This window comes from Aulonocara stuartgranti (genome assembly GCF_965226115.1).
Source record: "Aulonocara stuartgranti genome assembly, chromosome: 22".
Classification (NCBI taxonomy): domain Eukaryota; kingdom Metazoa; phylum Chordata; class Actinopteri; order Cichliformes; family Cichlidae; genus Aulonocara; species Aulonocara stuartgranti.
In genome coordinates, this window is record NC_138957.1 from 32,506,826 (window position 1) to 32,531,562 (window position 24,737).

Genomic DNA, 24,737 nt, shown 5'->3' on the forward strand with positions numbered 1-24,737 from the left:
ATAATAACAAAATACAACCAGAACATTAGTCATAATACAGAAAAATACCAGAATAACTGAAACATATATTAAATCATAAAATTCAAACAAACACCGGAGAAACAGAAAACAGTCCATCATTCAAAAAATAAACCAAAACACAAGAGACTTAAAATGCTGGGTCAAAATTACCCTCAACCGTGACAAGAATAACTGGAAAGGGGGAAGAAAAATGTAGCCAACACCCAAAGAAGAGCTTTGAAAGTCATTCAAGAAGCCTGAAGAACTATTCCTGTAAATATAAATGCATAAACAGTATATGTTTCAGTATATCACAGCACCTATTTCCACTGTTTCAAGCAACGCAGAACAAATGTGGGGTGAGTCAAGACCTTTGCACAGTACTGTTGGTATTTTGCTGATTATGTGTGTTTTTACTTCAGTCTGGAAAAACAGATGGTGGCTGTCAGTTTGCCACTTTGTGTGTAACGTTTTGGCGTTTCTGTACTGTGGGCATCATAAATATCTGCAACAATAAAATGGTGAACACAAGTATTTTAACTTGTTGATATACTGATGCTAAAACCTTTGAACCGCTAAAGTTGGAGTATAAATTTTACTTAAGAGTCTAAACATAATGTTTAAACTCTTGTGCAGTCACTTTTCCTGTAATACACATACATGAGGGCACACAGCTGCAAATAAAACAGAAAAACAAACCATTTATATTATTATACATATCTACATATAAATATTATTAATATTCTAATGTCCTGTGGGCCATTTATATCACTTTTTTTCACTGCATTACCCCGTTAAAAAAACTCCTGGATGACCCTTGATAGTGAACATGTACAAAACGATTGAGGCGAAGATTTGTTTTATTTCACTATTTAAATGTCAGATTAAGGGAAAATGTTTGTGAGCAACTGAATTTCAGTAAAAAATCATCATGATGAAACCTTTAAATCTGTGATGCAGAAGCAGCCAATTCATGTGAATGTGAGATTAGAAGAAAATGAAGATTATCTGCAATCTCAGCTTCTTTTTTCTTTTCTTTTTTTTTGTCCCGTTTGGATCTATAGCCATCAGAATTGTTGTCTTAAGGCCAAGAAAGATGCCAAGCGGATTTATTTTACCAAGTGGATCGTCATGGCCTTGCCATATTAGTCCATTTGATTGACCTTTATTATAATTATGAATTTATTTTATTTTCAGTTGCTACAAACGGGACAGACATGACTGTGGGATAGGACAGGGAGAAAGAATGAAAGAAAGAGAGGGAGAGAAAGAAAACCAAAGGGGAGAAGAGACAGTGAGAAGGGGGGGAAGAGAGAGAAAAAAAAACAAAAAAAAAAAAAAAAAAAACTCCTGGGTCACCTGTATGGAGAAAAAAAACAGAAGAGAAAGCAAACAACAAAGAGCAACATAATAAGAAAAAAAAGCACCCTCACAATAAACTAGCTAGCAGTAGATATCAATAGTTACTAAATAATAAACAATATTGTGCAGCACGCAAGATAGACAGCGCACAGTGTGCTTTGAGGCAGCAGCCAAGAAAGGTGTAGTCCGCGTCTGTGAATACCCATGTGTACACCTGTGTGCATACCTGTGTGGATCAGCATGCTTGCATTCCAAAGGTTTCTCCATGTAATGATCTGCTAGGGAGTGTGGGGAGCCACAGCCCCGTCCTCTATGGTATCAAGCAGGTATGGAGGAGATCAAAACTCCAGACATCCAGAGGCCCCCAGAACACAAGAGACCAAGGAAGACCAACAGAGGGGCAGCCGCGCCACTGTCCCAGTAAGAGCTGAGGAGAGTCCCAGATGAGGGCTCATTCAGCAGCCGCAGAGCAGAAGCCAGGGGGAGTTGCAGTGACGCGCCCGTGAGCTCCGCCGGCAGCCAGCTGTGCCTGAGTGACCGAGCCCCAGGCCGAGAGGCCGGGGGCACCCCACCTCCGAAGTGGCCCAAGCGAGCCCCAATAAGCGGCCGCCAAGGAGTGAGCCGGTGTGTACCCGGACGCCCACCCCCAGACACAAAGAACCACCAACGCACCGACACCTGAGGGAGTCCACCACTGGCAGGGGAAGTGGTGGTGGGTGGAGATAGGCCTCCAAACCTTGGAGGGCCTGAGATGTCCCCAGAGAGGTGGCGTCTGATACCCAACCTGACATATAGACACAGACATACAGGCACACACAGACACAAACATCCATTCCCACCCTCATGCTCTCATATGCACTTACTCCACACTCAACCAACGTGGAGACAGACATAAAGAGACGCTGTACACACGGTCACACTCCCCAAGCGTACTCTACAAACCGGGTCTAGGTACCCTTGCCCCTGGAGGGGGAAATGCACCCAGACCCAGGTGGTGTTACGCTTTTCCCTGCGGTGGGTAGAGGCAGACCGCCCCGACTCCGCAGCAGCAGGGAGGCCCCACACCCCAGACCGCAGTCGGACGGCCAACTCCTCCTAGCCCCCCTGCTCCAGCAGGCCGCAGAGAACGGGGGTGGGAGAAGACTCCAAACCTCCCTCCACCCGCTCATTGTAGTGTTGATGCATGTGTGTTCTAAGGTGAATTTAAAACCCAGGAGGGCTTGGAGCTACCTGCCAGAGAGCAGCAGGTAAGCGCATAGTCCCTCCTGTTAGCCCTCAATGTCTACGTGTATTTAAAATTGAGAGGTGGGCAACGATGCCAGGGGTGAGGTGTACACCCTGATGGTAACTTGGACTCCGTGTATCGTGCCCACCCCCAAGATCCTATATGTATGTGTAATGAGGGTGTGAGTAATGTGAATGTCTAAGTTGTGGGATAAAATTGAGGCAGAGGCAGCCAGAAGGGGACAGGGGGGGGGGGGGGGGGGGGTAGCCTCCTCTGCACCCTGGTGACATACCCCTACTCCAAGGCCCTGCATGTGTGGGTGGTTGTGGTGGAGCGGGAAGAGGGAGGCAGCTGGAGATGGGGAGGGAAGGAAGGGAGGGGCAGGTAACCCCTCCCTGGGGCCAGCTCCCCCGCTGACCCCAGTAGGCACTCCCATACTCCGCGACCCGCCAGGGAAAGGGGGCCCAGGCCCATCCAGACCGGGGCCCAGCGCAGCAGCGCCCCCCGGCCCCACAGAGCCCGGGACAGTCCACCCAACCCCACCACAGAGAAAACTGCACCCAGAAGCAGTCTACTAAAGTCACTTGTTCCTCTTCTTATAGAACATAGGTGTCAAACTCTGGCCCGAGGGCCAAATTTGGCCCGCAGCCTAATTATATTTGGCCCGCAAAGCCATACCAAATTACTATTAGAGCTGGCCTACTGGTATTATACAGCTAATATATATATTGTTTAGTATTAAGCTTTGCTTGTTCCATATTCAGTTTTTCAGAAAAAACTGAATACTCAAACGTGTTTGAGTCCATAAGAAAAGATTCATTCTTATATCTGGAGGAATAAATATTTTTCAATAAATATTAACGTTAGCCCGCGACTTTGTTCCTGTTTTGAATTTTGGGGCCCACTGTGTATTTGAGTTTGACACCCCTGTTATAGAATCATCAAACCATTTGTTTCCACAGCAGTAAGATGCATATCAGCAACATTCCTGTCCTAGCAGCTCTGTCTGAACATGCTGAGACCTGCTTCACTCAAACAGAAAAAAAATCTCACAGAACTTCCGAAGTCCATATGAGCCTGAGGAAAAAGAGAAATAGTGATGGACATGAAACAGGAGCTTAAATGCCTTCTAAGTTTTCTTTCTATTGAACAGCTGTAGATATTAAACATCTCATGAAAATGAAATGAAGTTGTAGTAAATATGTAAAAAAAAAACATCTCTATTTAATAAATGCAAGTTTACTATTTTTCTATTTACTCCCATGCCACGAACTCTTCCAGAGTCACATCTGTGGCAGCATTATTAATTCTTGTAATTTATTTGAAGGCATGCATATACGCACACATACACAAACACACAGGATCAGTTTCTGCACCATTTGTAAGAACTGAAACACGAGACCTTTAGCTCCACCTGCTGGTGTGTTCAGCTGCCTGTAACGTTAAAGTTCTGATGTAAAGAACAATATTTTCACCAAATGGAATAAAATGAAAGAACCAACTGAGAAGTAAACAAATAAAAAACAAAAAAACAAACGGGAAAGATTTGAGAATGAGAATATTGTCTGTAATGTGATGTTTGAATGTTTTTTCTGTTTTTTATTGGGTTTTTTTTTTTTTTTATGTTGGCTGATATGTGAGAATAACTAGTGGAGATCCTAACAGAAAATTAGGAACTTGCCTTCTATCAGGCAAGTTGTTTCTGGGATCTCCTGCGAGCCACTCACCCAGTTTGGGGAGCACTACACCGAGTGCCCCAATTACCACTGGGAACACTGGTGCCTTTTCCCTCCAATTCAATTCAATTCAATTCAATTTTATTTATATAGCGCCAAATCACAACAAAAGTTGCCTCAAGGCGCTTCATAGATACAGAGAAAAACCCAACAATCATATGACCCCCTATGAGCAAGCACTTTGGCAACAGTCTTCTTGAGCTCTTCTCTAAGCCCTTGCTATTACTCCAGCTTCTCGTGTTCATTTTTTGTGATGTTGCTGTCACTCGGTATAGCAACATCTGTCACTATAGCCATCTTCCTCGGCTTGCCCTCCACTACTACTTCCACTTGGTTAGGCATCACCAGTTTTTCTGTCTGTATTTAAAAGTCCCTCATGATCTCACTTTGAATATTTGTCACACTTAAATGTTTCAGATCAAATAGATCACAAAAGTTAACACCAAATGTAGTTTCTGAATTAAGATGTTTATTAACAATTGAAAAAAAAAAGGAAGCCTACATATTCCTGTGCGAAAAAGGGATTGCTCCCCCAACAATTAACTGTGGTGTTTCTTTGTGAAGCTGAGTTCTCTTTCTTCATTACTGTCACAACTATTCTCAAGAAATCACTCAAACAGGACCTGCTTGTCAAAGTACAATACCAATCCTCAAAAGCCAGACGTGATGCCGTGATTAAAGGAAACTCAGAAACAAATGAGAAACAAATAAAAAAACATAATAATGCTTTAAATGTACTTTTACTTGGTTACTTTTTGACACTTTACAGAAAACAGTTTGTACCACTTTCCACAAGTCTATGAGTTCAGCAAAGCATCTACAGTAGAGAGTCATTATATGTAAACTACTTGGGAAGGATTTTTCTGCTTTCATCAGTGTAGTACAGAATCTTGTTAATTCTGTGTTATTACAAGGAAAAAATAGCATCAGATGATGGAGCATGATTTATTTACACAGTTTAAAAAGATGTATCATTCATTTGTTTTAAACAGCTCTTTCTCAGCAGTTGTTCTTTCAGTGTCTCTTCTCCTAAAGTCTCCCTCCTCTCCAGTCAGCTGCCAGCTACAAGTTTCTACCCTGAGAGAGCCACGATCTTCAGGAGGAAAGATGGAAGGACATCCATGAATGTGTTTAAAGGAGAGATTTTCTATAACCATAATGTGACCTTCCAGACAGATTACAGTACCCCATGCTCCGTGTGAAAACAGGAAGGGGCTACTTTATAAAAATGGTTCTTAAAGAACCATTTTTAAAAAGGTTCTTTGAAAAACCATTAAAGGTGCCCCAAAGAACCGTTTCTTGATGGTTCTTTGGGGCACCTTTAAAGGTTCTTCAATGAACCACTGAAAGAAATGGTTCTTCAAAGAACCATTGTTTGAAAGGTTCTTTGTGGCACCAAAAAAGGTTCTTCTATGGCATCAGTCTAAAGAACCACTTTTGGTTCCAGTTGGCACCTTTATTTTTCTGAGTGTAGTAAGAGAAAAAGTAACAAGGCTTTCTTTTTCCAAGGTTACAACTCAGAATCTAACATGTGTCTGTTTTTACTTTCTCTTTGCAGTTCTTCCCTCATTTTCTGTCCTCCAGAAGACTCCCTCCTCTCCAGTCAGCTTCCACGCTACAGGTTGCTATCCTCAAAGAGCCGTGATGTTCTGGAGAAAGGATGGAAGGAGCTTCAGTGCTCTGCTGGGGTTATACAGTACTGTGAGATCTTTAAGCTAAGATGGGGCATGAATATGTAGGAGAACAATTCTTACATGTTAGAGAGACTCCAAGATTTTAAGGCGTAGTGCGAGTTCACATAAGCCAGATCACATTGATAAACAGGTCATCATTGAGTAAGAGAGAAATGTGGTATAGCTGGTGCCTCAGTTAGATTTGATATGGAAATACGCACTGGAAGAAACCAGGATACTCAAATCAGCCCTCACATTTTTCATTACTTTTACTTATTTTTTCCAGCCAAATGTTAAACATGAGGTAATTTTCTAATCAGATGTTATAGATGAGGTTTACAGTGAACGTAAAAAGTAGAAATGCAAACCAGAATTTCACTGCTGCAATTGTCTGTAACTAACTGCATACACTTCAGTAATTATTTAATTTAAAGATTTAATTTAAAGCTTTAAAGAATAATTTGCTGAAACAGTGGGCAGAAAAGTGTTCGTGATAACAAAATCTGTTCTCATGCTGGGTTTTTTTAAGTAACCCAGTGCTATGATTTGACCATGATTTGGTCAATAAAGTCATCTTAAAAGTCACTGCATACACTTCAGTAATTATTTAATTTATTTCTTTTTATATTCATACTAGGAAAAAAAAGCAATATCTGACTAATATTTCATATTATCAGTTCCATTGATATCGTACAGATAAAAATATTGGTAACAGCATTGTTTGTTTCTGTGGGTATGTTCTTGGTATCTTAGCAGTTCTTGTCATTACCGCTTGATTATAGTACACCTGAACTATCCAGTGCTGGCTCTGCACTTAGGATGTATCATGATTTAATAGTTAGTTAGTTTTTATTTTCATGTGCTATGAAACAAGTGTGTGTTTGACTTTACATGTTTGAACCTTAGGGGTGACACAGCACTTTGTATTGCTAGAAAAACTTTTTAATTGTGGACCCTTTGCTGTCAACTATTTTAATGTTTGATATTGGCAGACCTTAAAGAGATCATAGTTTTGTTTTATGTATGGTAATGTTCAAAGTCGTTGGCCCCTCCACATATCTTTATATTTTGCTGGGCAAATTTGGTTACCAGGAACAGTAATTTCTTGACAAATGTGCAATCATACAGGTGTGGTGAAAAGTTTAGATTCACTCCTTATGGGTATGAGTGTTATGGGAATTTGGGTTTTTAATGATTTAGCTGAACTGTTTTTTTGTTTTTTTTACCTGAATGGTATGATTGTACAGTATTGTATCTTTAATGACTTTAAAAAGCAAGAATTGGGTGCACACGTTTTTAATTTACTGAGGAGAACAAACGGCTATATGGCAGCTGTGTCACTGACAACTGACAAATGTTCTTGCTTAACAATGACTGTAAAAAAATCAACATTGATCAGAAACTTTTATTCCTCATTTATGCAAACAGATTGAAAATTGGAATTATTTCAAATATACAGTTATGTTGTTTAAAAATGTTCAGTATAAATGAGTTTTTAGCTTCAGCCTAAACTGAAAATGTATACACAATCTGAAGACAAATAAAACAAAGCTCAAAATCAAGATCTTTTTTAAATTTTTTGTTTTTTATTATTTCAATTCAATTCAATTCAATTCAATTTTATTTATATAGCGCCAAATCACAACAAAAGTCGCCTCAAGGCACTTCAGAGAAAAACCCAACAATCATATGACCCCCTATGAGCAAGCACTTTGGCGACAGTGGGAAGGAAAAACTCCCTTTTAACAGGAAGAAACCTCCGGCAGAACCAGGCTCAGGGAGGGGCGGCCATCTGCTGCGACCGGTTGGTAATTTGTTGGTATTTGTTGGTAATAATTTCATGTGGTCTTTAGTGAACAGTTCCACAAGTTCTTGTTACTCTTCTGGGCTTTTAAATAAAGTGAGTAATCTTCTTTGTAACGCCACCATGTGTCAGGTAAACTTTAGCATACACATGAAAACATCCTAGAGAAGATATTTGGTCTTCTCAATGGGGCCTTACTTTTGAAAATTCTGACAATCATTTTGTCAAGTCTTGGATTTCCATTATTCATTAACCCCAGGACATTGTCAGCACCTCTCCACTTTTCCCGGAGTTCATTGTATACTGTCACAGTGAGATCTTCCATGTTCTCCAAGGAGATTTCAAGATTTTGGGACACAATTTTAGCCCAGATCTTTTCGGTAAGCCTCTGTATAACTTCTTCAGCTGGACCCCATTCCTTCAACCCCTTTATGTTGCTCATTGCGTGCATAACCAGATCTCTAGCAAAGCGTTCCACAAGTTCTCTGTACTCGTCTCGGTTTTTAGATAAAGTGAGTATTCTTTTGGGTAATGCCAGCAGATGTCTGGTGAATGTTGGGACAGTAATATCATCCTCAAGCTCTTCCTTCAGACTTGAAATCAAATGTTTTTCCTTGCACTTATGCACTTTACAAAGATTGGTGAAAACGGCTGTCGCCATACTGGGCAGCCTCTTTGGACATAGATCCAAATGTTTTCCCTCAATTTCAGGCCAGATTTTCTCAAGCAGACGATAACAGTTGGGAATCCTTGTGGAGTCTTTGTGTTTAGAGGAGACTTTCTCTAAGGCCCGTGAAACTACCAACTGAGTAAGTGCATAAACAAACATTTTTTCTGCAGACACATCATCAGATGCCAGACTGATGACAGAAGAAGAATCAACTTCTGACTCATGTACAGCTGGAATCACAGGCTTTTCCACGGGACAAGCTTCTATTTTGTCCCAGTGTTTTGTATCAGCTGTGGGCTTTTTCTTCATACAGCTTTTCTTTGGTTCTGCTGTGGCTTGGGATTGTGTGTCCACATGCTGAAGACATTTGCCGGCCTCTGTCTTCAGTTCTGCAGTATCTGTTTTTTTATTATCACTGCAGTTGTCTACAGATATTTCGTTCAGGATGCTGTCTTTTCCTCCTTTTGCCTCCGTTTCCTTGCATTTATCAACTTCTGACTCATATGCAGCTGGCATTGCAGGCTTTTTCATGGGACAAGCTTCTATTTTGTCCCAGTCTTTTGTATCAGCTGTGGACTTTTTCTTCATACAGCTCTTTCTTGGTTCTGCTGTGGCTGTGGTTTGGGATTGTGTGTCCACATGCTGAAGACTTGCACTGGCCTCTGTCTCCAGTTCCGGAGTTTCTGTTTTTTTATTATCAACACAGTTGTCTACAGATATTTCTGTTACCATGTCTTCCTTTGCTCGTGTTACCCCTGTTTTCTCATGGGAATCAGTGTCCACTGACTCAAGACACTCCTCTGTCTGTGTGGACACCGGAGCTCCCTTCTCCATGGTTGTCTCTGTTGCATCCACTAACATGGAGCAAAGTTTCAACATGTCCTTTAACAAAGTGGAAGGCAGCTTAGTGTTGCAGTACTCTGGGTTTAACTGCAGAGATCTCCACTGTGGTACAATTGTACCAAAAAAGTAGTCGCTTAAGGACTTCCATGTTTCCACTGAGGAGTAACTGTGTGGAGTTGTCATGTTTAAGGTTGTATTTCTACTTCTTTGACTCTGAATTGGAGAAGTGGAAACAAATTGCTGGGGGGTTGATGTTGTGGCAGGTATGTCTGCTCTTTGTGAACTAAATGTGTTTAAATGTTGCTCGCTGTTCTGATGCATGAATGCGCTCTGAACTAAATCGCAGGTGTTTATGGAGTTCTGGAGTTCTATTTATAGGCTCGGGTCCTGTAGGCCCCGCCCACTGCCCTTTGATAATTGCCAAGTCCCGCCCACATAGAATGACTGTTGCCTAGCAACCGCTAGATGACAGTAGCACAGATGGGTGCAGCCACTGTGACGTCATCCAGTGTTCTTTGATCAAAGAGAAGTAAGTGTTGGCTTTCTTGCTGCTCAGCAATTGAAAACAAAGAACCTTGAAATGTGTTTTTAGCTAAACTTTGACACAGCTGCAGGACATTAATAATAATGAGAAGCTACTCAATTATATATATATATATATACAGTGGGGCAAAAAAGTATTTAGTCAGCCACCGATTGTGCAAGTTCCCCCACTTAAAATGATGACAGAGGTCAGTAATTTGCACCAGAGGTACACTTCAACTGTGAGAGACAGAATGTGAAAAAAAAATCCATGAATCCACATGGTAGGATTTGTAAAGAATTTATTCGTAAATCAGGGTGGAAAATAAGTATTTGGTCACCTCAAACAAGGAAAATCTATGGCTCTCACAGACCTGTAACGTCTTCTGTAAGAAGCTTTTCTGTCCCCCACTCATTACCTGTATGAATGGCACCTGTTTGAACTCATCATCTGTATAAAAGACACCTGTCCACAGCCTCAAACAGTCAGACTCCAAACTCCGCCATGGCCAAGACCAAAGAGCTTTCGAAGGACACCAGGAAAAGTATTGTAGACCTCCACCAGACTGGGAAGAGTGAATCTACAATAGGCAAGCAGCTTGGTGTGAAAAAATCAACTGTGGGAGCAATCATCAGAAAATGGAAGACATACAAGACCACTGATAATCTCCCTCGATCTGTGGCTCCACGCAAGATCTCATCCCGTGGGGTCAAAATGATCATGAGAACGGTGAGCAAAGATCCCAGAACCACACGGGGGGACCTGGTGAATGACCTGCAGAGAGCTGGGACCAAAGTAACAAAGGTCACCATCAGTAACACACTACAACGGCAGGGAATCAAATCCCGCAGTGCCAGACGTGTTCCGCTGCTGAAGCCAGTGCATGTCCAGGCCCGTCTGAAGTTTGCCAGAGAGCACATGGATGATACAGCAGAGGATTGGGAGAATGTCATGTGGTCAGATGAAACCAAAGTAGAACTTTTTGGTATAAACTCAACTCGTCGTGTTTGGAGGAAGAAGAATACTGAGTTGCATCCCAAGAACACCATACCTACTGTGAAGCATGGGGGTGGAAACATCATGCTATGGGGCTATTTTTCTGCCAGGGGGACAGGACGACTGATCCGTGTTAAGGACAGAATGAATGGGGCCATGTATCGTGAGATTTTGAGCCAAAACCTCCTTCCATCAGTGAGAACTTTGAAGATGAAACGAGGCTGGGTCTTCCAACATGACAATGATCCAAAACACACCGCCCGGGCAACAAAGGAGTGGCTCCGTAAGAAGCATTTGAAAGTCCTGGAGTGGCCTAGCCAGTCTCCAGACCTCAACCCCATAGAAAATCTGTGGCGGGAGTTGAAAGTCCGTGTTGCTCGGCGACAGCCCCAAAACATCACTGCTCTCGAGAAGATCTGCATGGAGGAATGGGCCAAAATACCAGCTACTGTGTGTGCAAACCTGGTAAAGACCTATAGTAAACTTTGACATCTGTTATTGCCAACAAAGGTTATGTTACAAAGTACTGAGTTGTATTTTTGTTATTGACCAAATACTTATTTTCCACCCTGATTTACGAATAAATTCTTTACAAATCCTACCATGTGGATTCATGGATTTTTTTTTCACATTCTGTCTCTCACAGTTGCAGTGTACCTCTGGTACAAATTACTGACCTCTGTCATCATTTTAAGTGGGGGAACTTGCACAATCGGTGGCTGACTAAATACTTTTTTGCCCCACTGTATATATATATATATATATATATATATATATATATATATATATATACACATATATGTATGTATATATACATACATACATATACATATAGTAGCTTCTCATTATTATTAATGCCCTGCAATAAATAGATAAATACAATAAGGGTTTTAAAAAGTGTGTAAGAGCCAAAGTGAATGTTTATGTTTTGTTTATTTATTGTGGTGGTACAGGTGTTTAGATTTTCCTGCACCTCAGGTGATCGCGTGTTATTTACGTGACACAGGCGTACTCATCAGCCACTCAAAAAAATGAATGAGGTGGATTGTTCAGTGTATATTAATTATTTATTTTCATTTTACTTAAAATATATGTTTTTGTTAAGTTAACATATGTTTTTCTAATCAAGTCTACGTAATTGTGTCTATTATTCAACGTACATAATACTAATGTGTTACTTGATCGCATAACATTTAAGTTAAGTCAATGAGGATCGATATACCTTGTATATCCACAAGGTGGCAGTAATGCAAAAACAGTTGTAATGAAACCGCGCAGAACAAGAAGGTTTCACGGCTTGTGCCTGCTCATGCGCAAGACTTCAAATTTAACTGAAAAAGGCTGTTTTGGCGCCAAGCTGCTGTTTCTTTGAGAGGTAAGACCACTTTTTTCTTTGACTATGTTGTGTAGTATCTATATGTCCAGCATGGTTATATTTTGCGTTTGTCTTACAAGACATGTTATATCGTTTGCGTGTGCTTGTTTTACATTAGTTTTACTGGGTCCTGGACATGCTTATTTTGTGGACTGTGTAAGAAACATTTTTATTGTTTTTTGTTTTATTAAGGGATTAGCTACAGGGGTTCATGGGGTTATTCTTTCAAGGGGTTATTTTTCCATTTGCTTTCTTGGGATTCCTTTTCTGTAATCCGAGAGTCGGAAATATCGAATAGGATAGCAAGGATAGCATAAAGTGACATTTAAAATCCAAAAAGTCAAGGGCGAAAGCCACCGTGACACCATTGTTCTGCTCTATCAGTAATCTGTATTATGTAAAAATGGTCTGTAAATACAGCATGTTTCCTAGCGGAGTTATACATATCAATGTAGTTATAAATTACAGTTTGTGAAAGTACACACTTAATTTTTTTAATAAAATTATTCAAGACATATGAGTGGACAGACAATGGAGGTCGACAGACCTGGTGATAATTGCTTCTATAGAAAGTTAGCACATGGCAGTGTCAATCTCTTGCTTTTCTTCGGAGTAGTATTTTATTTAGTTGTAATTCAAACAATAATTTGCTTCTTGAAATTAAGTAATGAATTTCTTGTTTTACTTTATAAATCTCAGATCCTGCCTTTACCTGCTCCCTCCTATACTGATGTGGTGTATGTGGTACTGCTGAGCTTGTATGTGGTATGTGAACTGTTATACTTTTAAAAACAAAACTGTTTTATAAGTTAAGTTTTCTTTTGTGACCCATCCCATGCCCCTGTTATTTCGTCTCCACATCTGAACCATGGTAAAGGTTGCAGTTCAAGGGCCTGAGGCATGAAATTCTTTTCAGATCAGCTGTGATCAATATTTTTTGGAACTTGATAAATAACAATAAAAGCTGTAATGGCTCCATTAGCATTTTGTGTAAATGTTTGTGTTAAAATTATAGCTTTAAGAGGTCTTTCTACATTAGTTTTAGTTTGTATATGTGTACATATAGTATGTATATTTACAGTACAGTATGTTGTGTTTGTTGACATATTTTCAGGTGGAAGCAGAATATGTGAGGATTACTACTGCTGCACATGTTCCAAGGCTTTTTACACAACTTGACCAATACACTGACCAGCTCATAAAAGTCTTCAAGAAAAAAGGAGGCGTTGCAGGGAAGAAAATTAGACAAACTTTGGCCCCAGCCACACAGGTGCGTTATTCTGTTGGTAGCAAAATATTATGGCTAATAAGATCATTTTCAAATTTAAACAGCTAGTGTATGGTAGCTGCACAGTGCACTTACATTTATATTAAGCAAGACAAAGTTTGGTACTCAAAACGTTGGAAAATTTAAATTACCTAAACATATGTAAAATCTGATCCCTTGATTTAGGTTAAACCAGAAGTGAATGTTTTTATGTTATGTTTTGAATGCAAAAAAGATGATGTATTAGTTTGTCTTTACCTCCATTATGGACATATATAATGTGGTGGAAACCCTGCCCAACAGGTTAACTATTCATGTCCATGTGATGATTAGTTGGTCTTGTGTACATGTCTATCTGTGCAGTGGCTATGTCATTCATTTTGCGTATAATGTGAGTTTCTGTCATCCTAAAGTATTTCTGTTTTCTCTTCCTGTATCTCTGCCACTCTCTACAGAAGGAAACCATTGAAAAGGGGAGGGAGTGTGTCCTCAGGGCACTACCTTTTTACCTGAATGAAGACCCAAGCATCCTCTTCAAAGAATAATTGGTTGGTAATTTTAGTTTAGTTTTTTATCTGTATTAAACCAAATTTTGAATAACTAATGTTGTTGCATGTTGTAATGTTGTTGTTGTTGTAATTTGCATGGAACCTGTTTAAATGTTTTGAGAAATCTTCTTGTATACCCAAACTATTTATATTTATCGTTGAATCTGTAGTCTGAAATAGTGGCGCACTGGGGTGCATGTTCCTAATATTGTGTTTACGTCATTAAAAGGTAGCTTTGGCCCTTTTTCTTTCTTTTTTTTAAAACTGGATGCCATTTTTCTATGTTTTTGTGTCTAAGCTACAGCTGTTCAGAGGGAGCTGGAACAAATTACCCTTGCTATCTTTACCATCGAAAGAGCTGATGCCAGCACTCCTCCAGCCGATGTGGGTATAACCATCTAGTGTGTCCTGCATGACCTGGAAGACCTGGCCTCTGCATGTGCACTCTTAATGGGTGGGATATATGCACTGAATCTCAGTTAACCTCAAGACTGAAAGCTAAGAGACAATCAAAAGTATTGAGATTTAAAGGATTTAATTGAGAGATGATACTGCACCAGAAATGTTGAAGGGTGGTGTGTATATTAGCGTTCAAGGCATATTGTTATGAGGTGGAAATATGTTCATATTCAGTTTGTGTTACATTGTGTGCATTGTAAAGGTAATTGCAATACATACTAAAAATAAGGGTAAGTTAGGAGGTTGATCTGATATCCTCGTGTTGGTGTTGTTCCCAGATCATCATACTAAATGTTGTTCCAGGATCAACATTGCAAGTGACCAATCAGAATGTTGTGACGTCATACTTTTGCGACTTCGGGAAAAACCGGCGTAAAACAAAAAACTGTACTTAAGCTGCGTGAAACCGCCTCTGTCCGCCGATCAACAGACCCTAACCCTAACCGTAACCCTTTAATAAACAGTAAGCAGAATTGATATTGTCCTTGCAACATTGGAATTTCATAAATGCACAAATGGCTTGGAATAGAATAACGTCACAACAATGTGATTGGTCACTTGCAATGTTGAACCTGGAACAACATTTTCATGATGGTCTGGGAACAACACCAACACGAGGATATCAGATCATCCAAGTTGGGAATGCAGGATGAATGTATATTTTGTGGACTTTTAAAGACGAACAATTGTTTCCATGTTAAAATGTTTACATCTGAAGTTTTTTGCCCAAACACTGGTAAAATAAATGTTGACAGTGGCAAGTGTTAAATGGTTACTGCTGTGCTGTTGCAAAAAAACTGAACGCTGACAAGCTGTTTTATTGTTAGACCATAATGTTGGCATGTTTTGTTAAAGTTTTATTTGGGATGGTGATGTAATTTTCTTTGATTGCTAATATCAGTGGACTATTTATTATTATTATTATTATTATTATTATTGTTGTTGTTGTTGTTGTTGTTGTTGTTACATAATTTTTTTTTTAAAATTGTGGCTGTTGAGGTGGACACTTCACTTTGCATTGTTAAAGGAAAGCACTTCATTGGCATTGTGTTACTGGACTGACCCTAAGCAATCATTGCAAATAGCAACTTTGCTATCCATTTTAGACACTAAAAGAAAAAAACACTCACAGACCTTACTAGCATCACATGTGCATGACTCAAGTGTCATCTTATCAATGTGTTATGTGATCTTCAATGCGTTTTTTTTTTTTTTCTTCTATTTCTGGTAGATACAGACATTTAATTTAAAGTCTTGATGTTGCATCTGTCTACATACTGTTAATTACTAACCCTAATGAGCTGTTGTGTTTTATTTTGGACTGGGTTTACACAAATGCTCACTGAATGTGTTGGCAATAAAATAAATTTTAAAAAATAAGTTGGATGTACTTAATTCATTTGTGTGGAACCTGTTGACAAAATAGATTTATGTAAAACTAATTAATAAAGCACAAGGTGGCTGAAAATATAATATTTGAATTAATCTAACTTAAATTTAACATTTTACTGCCACAAATAAGAAATGTGTTGAAGTAACTAATCTAAACTATCTAACCTGAAAATATATCATCTATGTTCATACAACATAACTTGATTTAGTTAGTCTTAAATATGTCTTGTTAATCTTAAGTAGTTTTTTTAAATTAGATGAACTAAAGATTTTTGCTTTAAACTAACATAATTCAATTTCGTGGAACCTGTTGACAAAATAATTTTAATTAAAGTCAACGTTTCATTTTTTTGAGTGAGGGAGGAGGTGTTTCTGATCGGGTGTTCACCCACTATTTTCACAACAGTGATGTGTATATATGTGTGTTGTGGGTGCACAAGTATGCATATATGTCTGTAAATTGTATATCTTTTGACGTATTACTGGGCTTAAATAAATAAAAATTACATGCATTATGTAATGTAATTGTAATGAATTTCTGAGGGAAGAAAAAGTGTTGACTATTAATTTGACTATTAATTACTAAATAGTGGAAAGGGGGTGGGATTAAATAAGCTTATGCTTCTTCCTAGTCCTTTTGAACATGTAAGTTACTTATAATTATTGTTGCTTTGTTTTCCTTTTGTTTGTTTGTCTCTTTTTTTCCCTGTTTTTGTTTAAACATGTTTAAAATAAAGATTCAATACAAATACAAATGCTCACAAACGATGTAAGTTTATACATGCGCTATTTGTTTTGATTGAAAGCAAACATTTATTATTTTAGTTTCAAATAAATACGTGAAACACAAGTGGGACTTAGTATGGCTTATTGGAGACGCGTCACAGTACAGAAACAAACTCAGCCGGCAGCGGCTTTATTTGTGGATAGAAGTCGCAACAATGGGTTAAGATATTTTCAAGATTTAAATTTAATTGCAGTCCGTGCGTCTGTGATGTCTGGGCGGGCGATGCTTGGACCGACGCGGGACAGCAGCTCCTCAAACTGGGCGAGGGACAGACGGTGGTACCGCTGAAAGTGGCCGTCAGTCAGACGCATCTCCTGGAGCAAGTGGTGAAACTCACCAAACTGCTCACACTCGTGGAGGACCTGATGGGCCCAGGTACGGTCAGGACGTCCTTTACGCCGCTGCTCTGCTCTCCACAGTAAATAGAGAAGGGAGACTCTCTCTTCAAACGCTAGATCGACAGCTGCCATCTTGCAAACATACCGTCTGGCACTACTTCCTCCCACATTTCTGGTTCACGCACGTGAAAATTGCATATTTTAAAGTGCGACCAGTTCGCTTTGAATGCGCTTCAAGGTGCGAATGTGCAAGCGACCAGCTAGGGGCGTGTGGCGCCTTTTGGTCGCTTCTATTGCGTCCGGTGTGAACACACCGTTAGTTTCTTTTAAATTGTGAACAATAGATTTCTGGTAAAGAATTAAAAGAAAACAAAATTGTAAAAGCCCTTTAATGCTAACTTAGAAGAAACTTGGACAAGGTTCTATTTTGTAAACTTGGTTCACGCGTTATTGTTTCGGTGAAATGGGATGCCAGTGTTCACATTTTGGACAGAGAGGACAGATGGTTTGAAAGAGGAGTTAAAGAAGCCATTTACGTTCACTGTGAGCGAACATCTTTGAACAGAGGGTGGTTTACGACACCAACTGTCTGCCATCTATAATCCAGTTTTGAGTTCCCTCCCCAGACGCCTTAACGCCCACTCACTTCCTGGGCCATCTGACCTCAGGAAATTGCATGATAAGGTGGTGCCGGGTTTCTATGGAACGCCAGGACTGCCATAATGAATTAATTAAATACACCATTAAATAATTAATTAAATGTGGCAATAATTAATTAAAATTGGAATTAATTAATTAAATAAATAGTTATGACACATGTAATTAATTAATTATTGACACATTTAATTAATTATTTATGTATTTCACATTTTAATTAATTATTGACACATGTAATTAATTAATTATTGACACATTTAATTAATTATTTATGTATTTCACATTTTAATTAATTATTGACACATTTAATTAATTATTGACACATTTAATTAATTATTTAATGATATATTTATTTATTTCATTTTGGCAGTCCTGACGCCTGGCTCTCGTCATGAAATAATTTTATCTGTCAGCCTCACCCGTCAAACTCAGGGGGCGGGGTTAACGCTGCCCATGCAGCTTCTCTAACATTTGATTGGTTGCCGTGCAAAGTATGTCAAAACAGGTCGATCCTAGAAAATCGATTGCTTGTGTAGACTTGGGGCAGCCAGTTATCCCAGAATGCAGATCAAATCACAAGCAGCAATGGTGGTGGTGTAGTTTTAAAATACCCCGTTTTTCTGTCACCAGCTACACTTTTAACAGTGTTTTAGCCGCGAATGTCGCGACGTATGTCTGGTCAGGTTGTCAACATAGAACATGTTTGCAAAAGTGCTCAGATGTTTTCAGAGATTTCACTAGCTCTGCTAACAGTTAGCATGCAGAGTGCACCGAGGGGGTTACGTTAACCGGTTTGTTTACATATTCCACTCTCCGTGTTCCACATGTTGCATTCGCAGATTCTCATTTTCACCGAACGATCGTCTCTTTCCGCCTGGTCTTGTGTCTCTGTGCTTCTGTAACATAAAGAACGAGCTGACATTTTTCTCACGAAACCAGCGATCAGCTCAACAGACCCTCAGTTTACCTGCATGCATCCTCCTCCTCAGCTGTCAGCTGTTTAACACCTGCTGCTAATTCAAGAAACACGCCTAGTTACCTGGTGATAGTCACAGTTTAACTGGGCAGCCGGTGCTCGATATAACGCAATGTCAGCGCATTTTTCTGCACAAGATAAGTAAATATAGTGTTTTCCCCGAGCGCAGAGCTGCTGGAGCTCGTTTCCTTACAGAGCACTTTATAGGCGAACAGCTTCATCAGCGGCTGATGTCCAATCACCGGCACACAGCTTTGAAACCTCAGCTGAGTTTTAGCTCTCAGTGGTTAAACGCTGGACTTCATTCACTCAGGTTCTGTCTGTCGGGTCACGTTTACTTCGCTGTTTTATTTACAACAGCAAATCGGTTTGGCTGAGGTTAAAGTTACGTTTCATAACTGCATAGTTTCACAGACGTTTAATGGTTCACTGGCACATGTGTTAGACTGAACTATCATCTAAATATCATCTGTTTTTTAATAGTTATTCAACTGTATTCTAAGCACCAGCTGTCTGTTAGAATGTGATTTTTTTTCTCTCTCTGTTGGCAGAGGTATAAAAATGCGCAGGAAAATCTGACATGCATGGCGAACTTCACCGACGATATTTAGGGAGGAATAAACACACATCAAACATAAATGAACCATTTGTCTGTCTCCATAATTGAGAGAATTTTCTCTTCTTATGTCAACACTCTCTCTCTTTTTTTTTTCTTTTTTTTTGCTTTTTCGGTCATGTTATGTTTACCTGTCAAAGGCTTGTTACAAACTATGAAACACATTGTGCAGACTTCTGGATGTTAGAAGAAAACTAATACTGCTCATGAATGAGACTAAAGGCAGGAAGGTGTCCTTTAAAACTAAACATGTTAATAGGACCTCCCTGTTTATATCATAGTTTATGATATAGCACGTGTATTTCAGTAATAGCCTGCTGAGGCCACTATACGTGCTGGCCTCATATCAAATGTGAAGGCAGACTGAGTCTATGTTTGACGTTTTTTATATCTAATCTTCCTTTTCAAACATTTAAACAGCAGCGAGTCTGCAGCTGAGGGAATACAAATTCAAATTGTCGGAACAGGTTTGCTCGTTTCTTGGATTCATTTGGTGATTTATTAAATGTATAACTGTTATTCTAATCTGCTGCTGAGTCTCTTACACTTTTCTTTATGCTGTATATTTTCACGTCTCTGGAATAGTTGGCAGTTAGATAGTCAGCTGGGAAACTTTGTGTTAACTCATGGAGCTGAGGATATCGTGGACATGCTGACCTCGCTGCGTGGTGTACAGAGCGAGGTCAGCATGATTAATATTCACAATAAAAATATTAGCCGAACATCATGAAGTCTGTATGTGTTTCATAGTGTCGAACAACCTTTGTACAGTTAAAGCCAGCAGTTACTACATGACGGAAACACCAACGTTATCTCTTTTATGTGTTTATACACAGGTCACGCTGATTACTGAACAAAAACCCAAAGATCAGATGTTAAACAGATTTATTTGCTCTCTCGCCTCCTTAAACATGTTTTTAATGTTAGTTATAATTCAGACTGAAACCCGTAGGACACATAAGAACATCAGGAAATAAAACACCGATAAATATAACCTCAGTAAAAGAAGTCAGCGGGGGTTACTACAGCTGTGTACCGGGGCCTGCGCTTTGTCGGTGGGATTGCTTGCGAGGCGAGCGGGTCTATCCCACGCTTTGCCGTGAGACTGGGCAGACATCTCCGAAATCATCGAAACACTTTTGCAAAGAGGCTGTATCTTGACAAACCGACCAGACACATGAAGATTAAACCACTACATTCTCGGCTAAAAAAATATTAAAACGGTATTTGGTAACACACAAACAGGGTTTTTCAAAGCTCAGTTCTGTTAGCTTCCACATGCCGGTTGTTGTGTGCTAGAAACAATGGCCACCAGGCCAAAGCAATGGTTTTGACTCGATCAGCGTTAACCCCGCCCCCTGAGTTTGATGGGTGAGGCTGACAGATAAAATTATTTCATGATGAGAGCCAGGCGTCAGGACTGCCAAAATGAAATAAATAAATATATCATTAAATAATTAATTAAATGTGTCAATAATTAATGAAATGTGTCAATAATTAATTAAAATGTGAAATACATAAATAATTAATTAAATGTGTCAATAATTAATTAATTACATGTGTCATAACTATTTATTTAATTAATTAATTCCAATTTTAATTAATTATTGCCACATTTAATTAATTATTTAATGGTGTATTTAATTAATTCATTATGGCAGTCCTGGCGTTCCATAGGTTTCACAATGAGCTCACCTGAAACCCTGGCTGATTGGGACCCACACCCATTTTCACACCGTGGTTAGAGGATCATCGGGGGGTCCTTTTGTCCCTCTTTGGGGGGATACTCCCACTGCGTTTAAATCTGGGACTCTCCGCCATTTGACCTTAGAACTGAAGAAGCTTCTAGGATGAGAGGTGAAACGTCTTCAAGCAACTTAAAGAAGTCCAGACGCTTTTCTTTGCAAGCTCCTTTGACTACGATGACCTGGATGACTGAGAACCTTCACAGACAAATATGGCATATACATTTTTTTTATACAAGTCCCACAATCATATACATCATCTGCATCAATGTGGAAATCTTTTTAACCCTTTGGGTTATTTTTTGGTTCTGGGATCCTCATGTTAGGACTAGAGATGGCACGATACCACTTTTTTATGTCCGATACCGATATTATAAATTTGGATATCGGCAGATACCGATATGAATCCAATATAGTGTGTTTTATAATCAATAAAACTGTTTTTTTTAAATATCTTGCTGCATTTTGTATGGGTCCAAACTCAAGTTTAAAAAAAACACTAATGCTATTCTGTTATACCTGTAAACAAAAAATACACTGCACCCAAAATATTCCATAGTTCAGCAAAACTGATGAATCTAATAAACTTAAACCTACTCCATCCTCCCTATTCTGGTATTTAAAAGAGTAAGCAACCTAACTAATAGGGTTACAAACTCCCAGCAAAAAATAAATAAAAAAAGGGAACCACCCCCCACCTCATGATGCTTAATCGACGTAATCAACTTTAATTTGATGCAGTGTGAAAAAAATGCACAGAAATCAATTATTTTTCTACAATATTTAAATAGATTCAACATCTTTCTTCAACAGAATTGCAGAATGCACAGATGGTACCTTCCCAAAGGAAAAAGTACTATAGCTTACAAGGGTATATTAGACTTAATAGTTACTATATACAGTAATGGTCTTCTATACTTTTTACATCAGATTAAAATTTTGGGTGTAAGATTTAGATAATTATTTATTAAAAGCCAGACATTTTAAATGAGAATAAGAACACCACCTGGGTCTGGGTGCAGTTCCCCCCTCCAGGGGCAAGGGTACCTAGACCCGGTTTGTGGAGTACGCTTGGGGAGTGTGATCGTGTGTACAGCGTCTCTTTATGTCTGTCTCCACGTTGGTTGAGTGTGAAGTGCACATGAGAGCATGAGGGTGGGAATGGATGTTTGTATCTGTGTGTGCCTGTATGTCTGTGTCTATATGTCAGGTTGGGTATCAGACGCCACCTCTCTGGGGACATCTCGGGCCCTCCAAGGTTTGGAAGCCTATCTCCACCCACCACCACTTCCCCTGCCGGTGGCGGACTCCCTCAGGTGTCGGTGCGTTGGTGGTTCTTTGTATCTGGGGGTGGGCGTCCGGGTACACACCGGCTCACTCCTTGGCGGCCACTTATTGGGGCTCGCTCGGGCCACTTCGGAGGTGGGGTGCCCCCGGCCTCTCGGCCTGGGGCTCGGTCACTCAGGCACAGCTGGCTGCCGGCGGAGCTCACGGGCGCGTCACTGCAACTCCCCCTGGCTTCTGCTCCGCGGCTGCTGAATGAGCCCTCATCTGGGACTCTCCTCAGCTCTTACTGGGACAGTGGCGCAGCTGCCCCTCTGTGGGTCTTCCTTGGTCTCTTGTGTTCTGAGGGCCTCTGGATGTCTGGAGTTTTGATCTCCTCCATGCCTGCTTGATGCCATAAAGGACAGGGCTGTGGCTCCCCACACTCCCTAGCAGATCATTACATGGAGAAACCTTTGGAATGCAAGCATGCTGATCCACACAGGTATGCACACAGGTGTACACATGGGTATTCACAGACGCGGACTACAGCTTTCTTGGCTGCTGCCTCAAAGCACACTATGCGCTGTCTATCTTGCGTGCTGCACAATATCGTTTATTATTTAGTAACTATTGATATCTATTGCTAGCTAGTTTATTGTGATGGTGCTTTTTTTTTTCTTATTATGTTGCTCTTTGTTGTTTGCTGTCTCCTCTGTTTTTTTTTCTCCATACAGGTGACCCAGGAGTTTTTTTTTTGTTTGTTTGTTTTTTTCTCTCTTCCCCCCCTTCTCACCGTCTCTTCTCCCCTTTGGTTTTCTTTCTTTCTCTCCCTCTCTTTCTTTCATTCTTTCCCCCTGTCCTATCCCACAGTCATGTCTGTCCCGTTTGTAGCAACTGAAAATAAAATAAATTCATAATTATAATAAAGGTCAATCAAATGGACTAATATGGCAAGGCCATGACGATCCACTTGGTAAAATAAATCCGCTTGGCATCTTTCTTGGCCTGAAGACAACAATTCTGATGGCTATAGATCCAAATGGGACACAAAAAATAAATAAATAAATAAATAAATAAATGAGAATAAGAAAGAAAAGTATGTCTTTGTGCCCCCCTTTTCCTGTTCATGCCCTATCGGCCCCCTGGTTAAACTTTGCTAGATCCGCCCCTGCACAGTTACCAGCCGTCAGCTACATAGAAAAAGATCCTGGTGTAGAAAGTAATATTAATAAATAAATTCTAACAACAAATTATCAAGCTTAAACATGCTGCTGTTGTTCAGCCGCTTGTTTCCTCTTTCTGGCACAAACAAACAAGAGAGATGGACTCGCGACAGAAAAGCTGATCAGCTGATCATTAATCAGTTTCATGATTTAAGTAGCAGCAGGAGAGGGAGGGGGAGAGAAGAGGCAGTTGCTCCATATATCGGTTGTTTAGCTTAACGCTGCAATGCTTTACAAACATTCAGAGATGAACTTACACACTTGCTTTACTTCTCTCTGGGATCACTTTCTTGGAGATGAAATGCCGGTTTGGTGGCGAGGCTCCTGTTACGTCTGGTTCAGTTTGGGTAAGAAGGAAAAACAGCCGAGTCCGTGTAGGTGACAAACATAGTGATTTTATTGCACACTTCTAAGACAGAAGCATGGGAAGACAAGCGTACAGCCTCAGATCTCCAAAGAGTGGACAGCTCCCCATCCTTATATAACCCATGATCCCATGATGACGTAACACAGTCAGACCTTACTGGAAATGATAACAGTTTTGGGCCTGTTCAGAGAGTTTACCTAATATGGACATCAACTGTTAGTTGTTAGAGAAAACAAGTGTGTATTACATTCGTGCCTTTTGTGAAAGTATATCTGTCCTCAGACGACCCTCCTATTCTTACTAAAGGCCTGTGTACGTGCAGAACTGAACATAGAACCAAGGCAGGGTCCAGCAGGCCCCACAGGCTTCTGAGTGATTACAGAACTGTGAAACAGCTTTAAGCAAATAACATGAATAGTACAGAACAACAATAGACTGATTAAAGTACTGATAATCTGTGTAGATTAATGTTAACATAGATATGGTTCAAAGATTATTCTGTCAACTGGTTCAACAATGGTAAATGATTAATGATTGATACTTCTGATTATAACTGTGATCATAAGAAATATCTCCTGGTCACATTCCTCCTCTTTGGGCTGGCTTGCCAGCCCAACTCACACCAGGATTTATTTCCAAACCAAACAAACACGTTATGACACTTATCAATCCCAACGCCTCCGTTGTTTTCCAATTTTCCCACAACCCAGCTGTTCTTTTAGCTTCGGACTCGAGTTTCAGCCTGACACGCTTCAGGCCCCTTTACCACCTCCTCTTGGAGTGAAGAAACGCCCTCAGATTCTTCTTTCTTCGACTTCCGGGGTTATACCACCCTTCAGTCGTCACACAGATCTCGTTGGTCTCTGGTGTTCCTAGTTTTCGCCAACCC

At 40.0% G+C, this 24,737-nt stretch overlaps 1 long non-coding RNA gene across 2 annotated transcripts; it reads left to right on the forward strand.

The window, feature by feature from the left end:
• The first annotated feature begins 12,069 nt into the window (after positions 1-12,069).
• LOC309699255 lies at positions 12,070-15,861 on the forward strand. 2 transcript variants are annotated; one of them, XR_014274272.1, is made up of 5 exons: positions 12,070-12,207; positions 12,907-12,972; positions 13,322-13,477; positions 13,930-14,022; positions 14,321-15,861. It is a non-coding gene; the product is annotated as an uncharacterized lncRNA (long non-coding RNA). The 2 variants fall into 2 exon arrangements; XR_014274273.1 differs by lacking the exon at positions 12,070-12,207 and adding an exon at positions 12,214-12,363.
• The last annotated feature ends 8,876 nt before the right edge of the window (positions 15,862-24,737 follow it).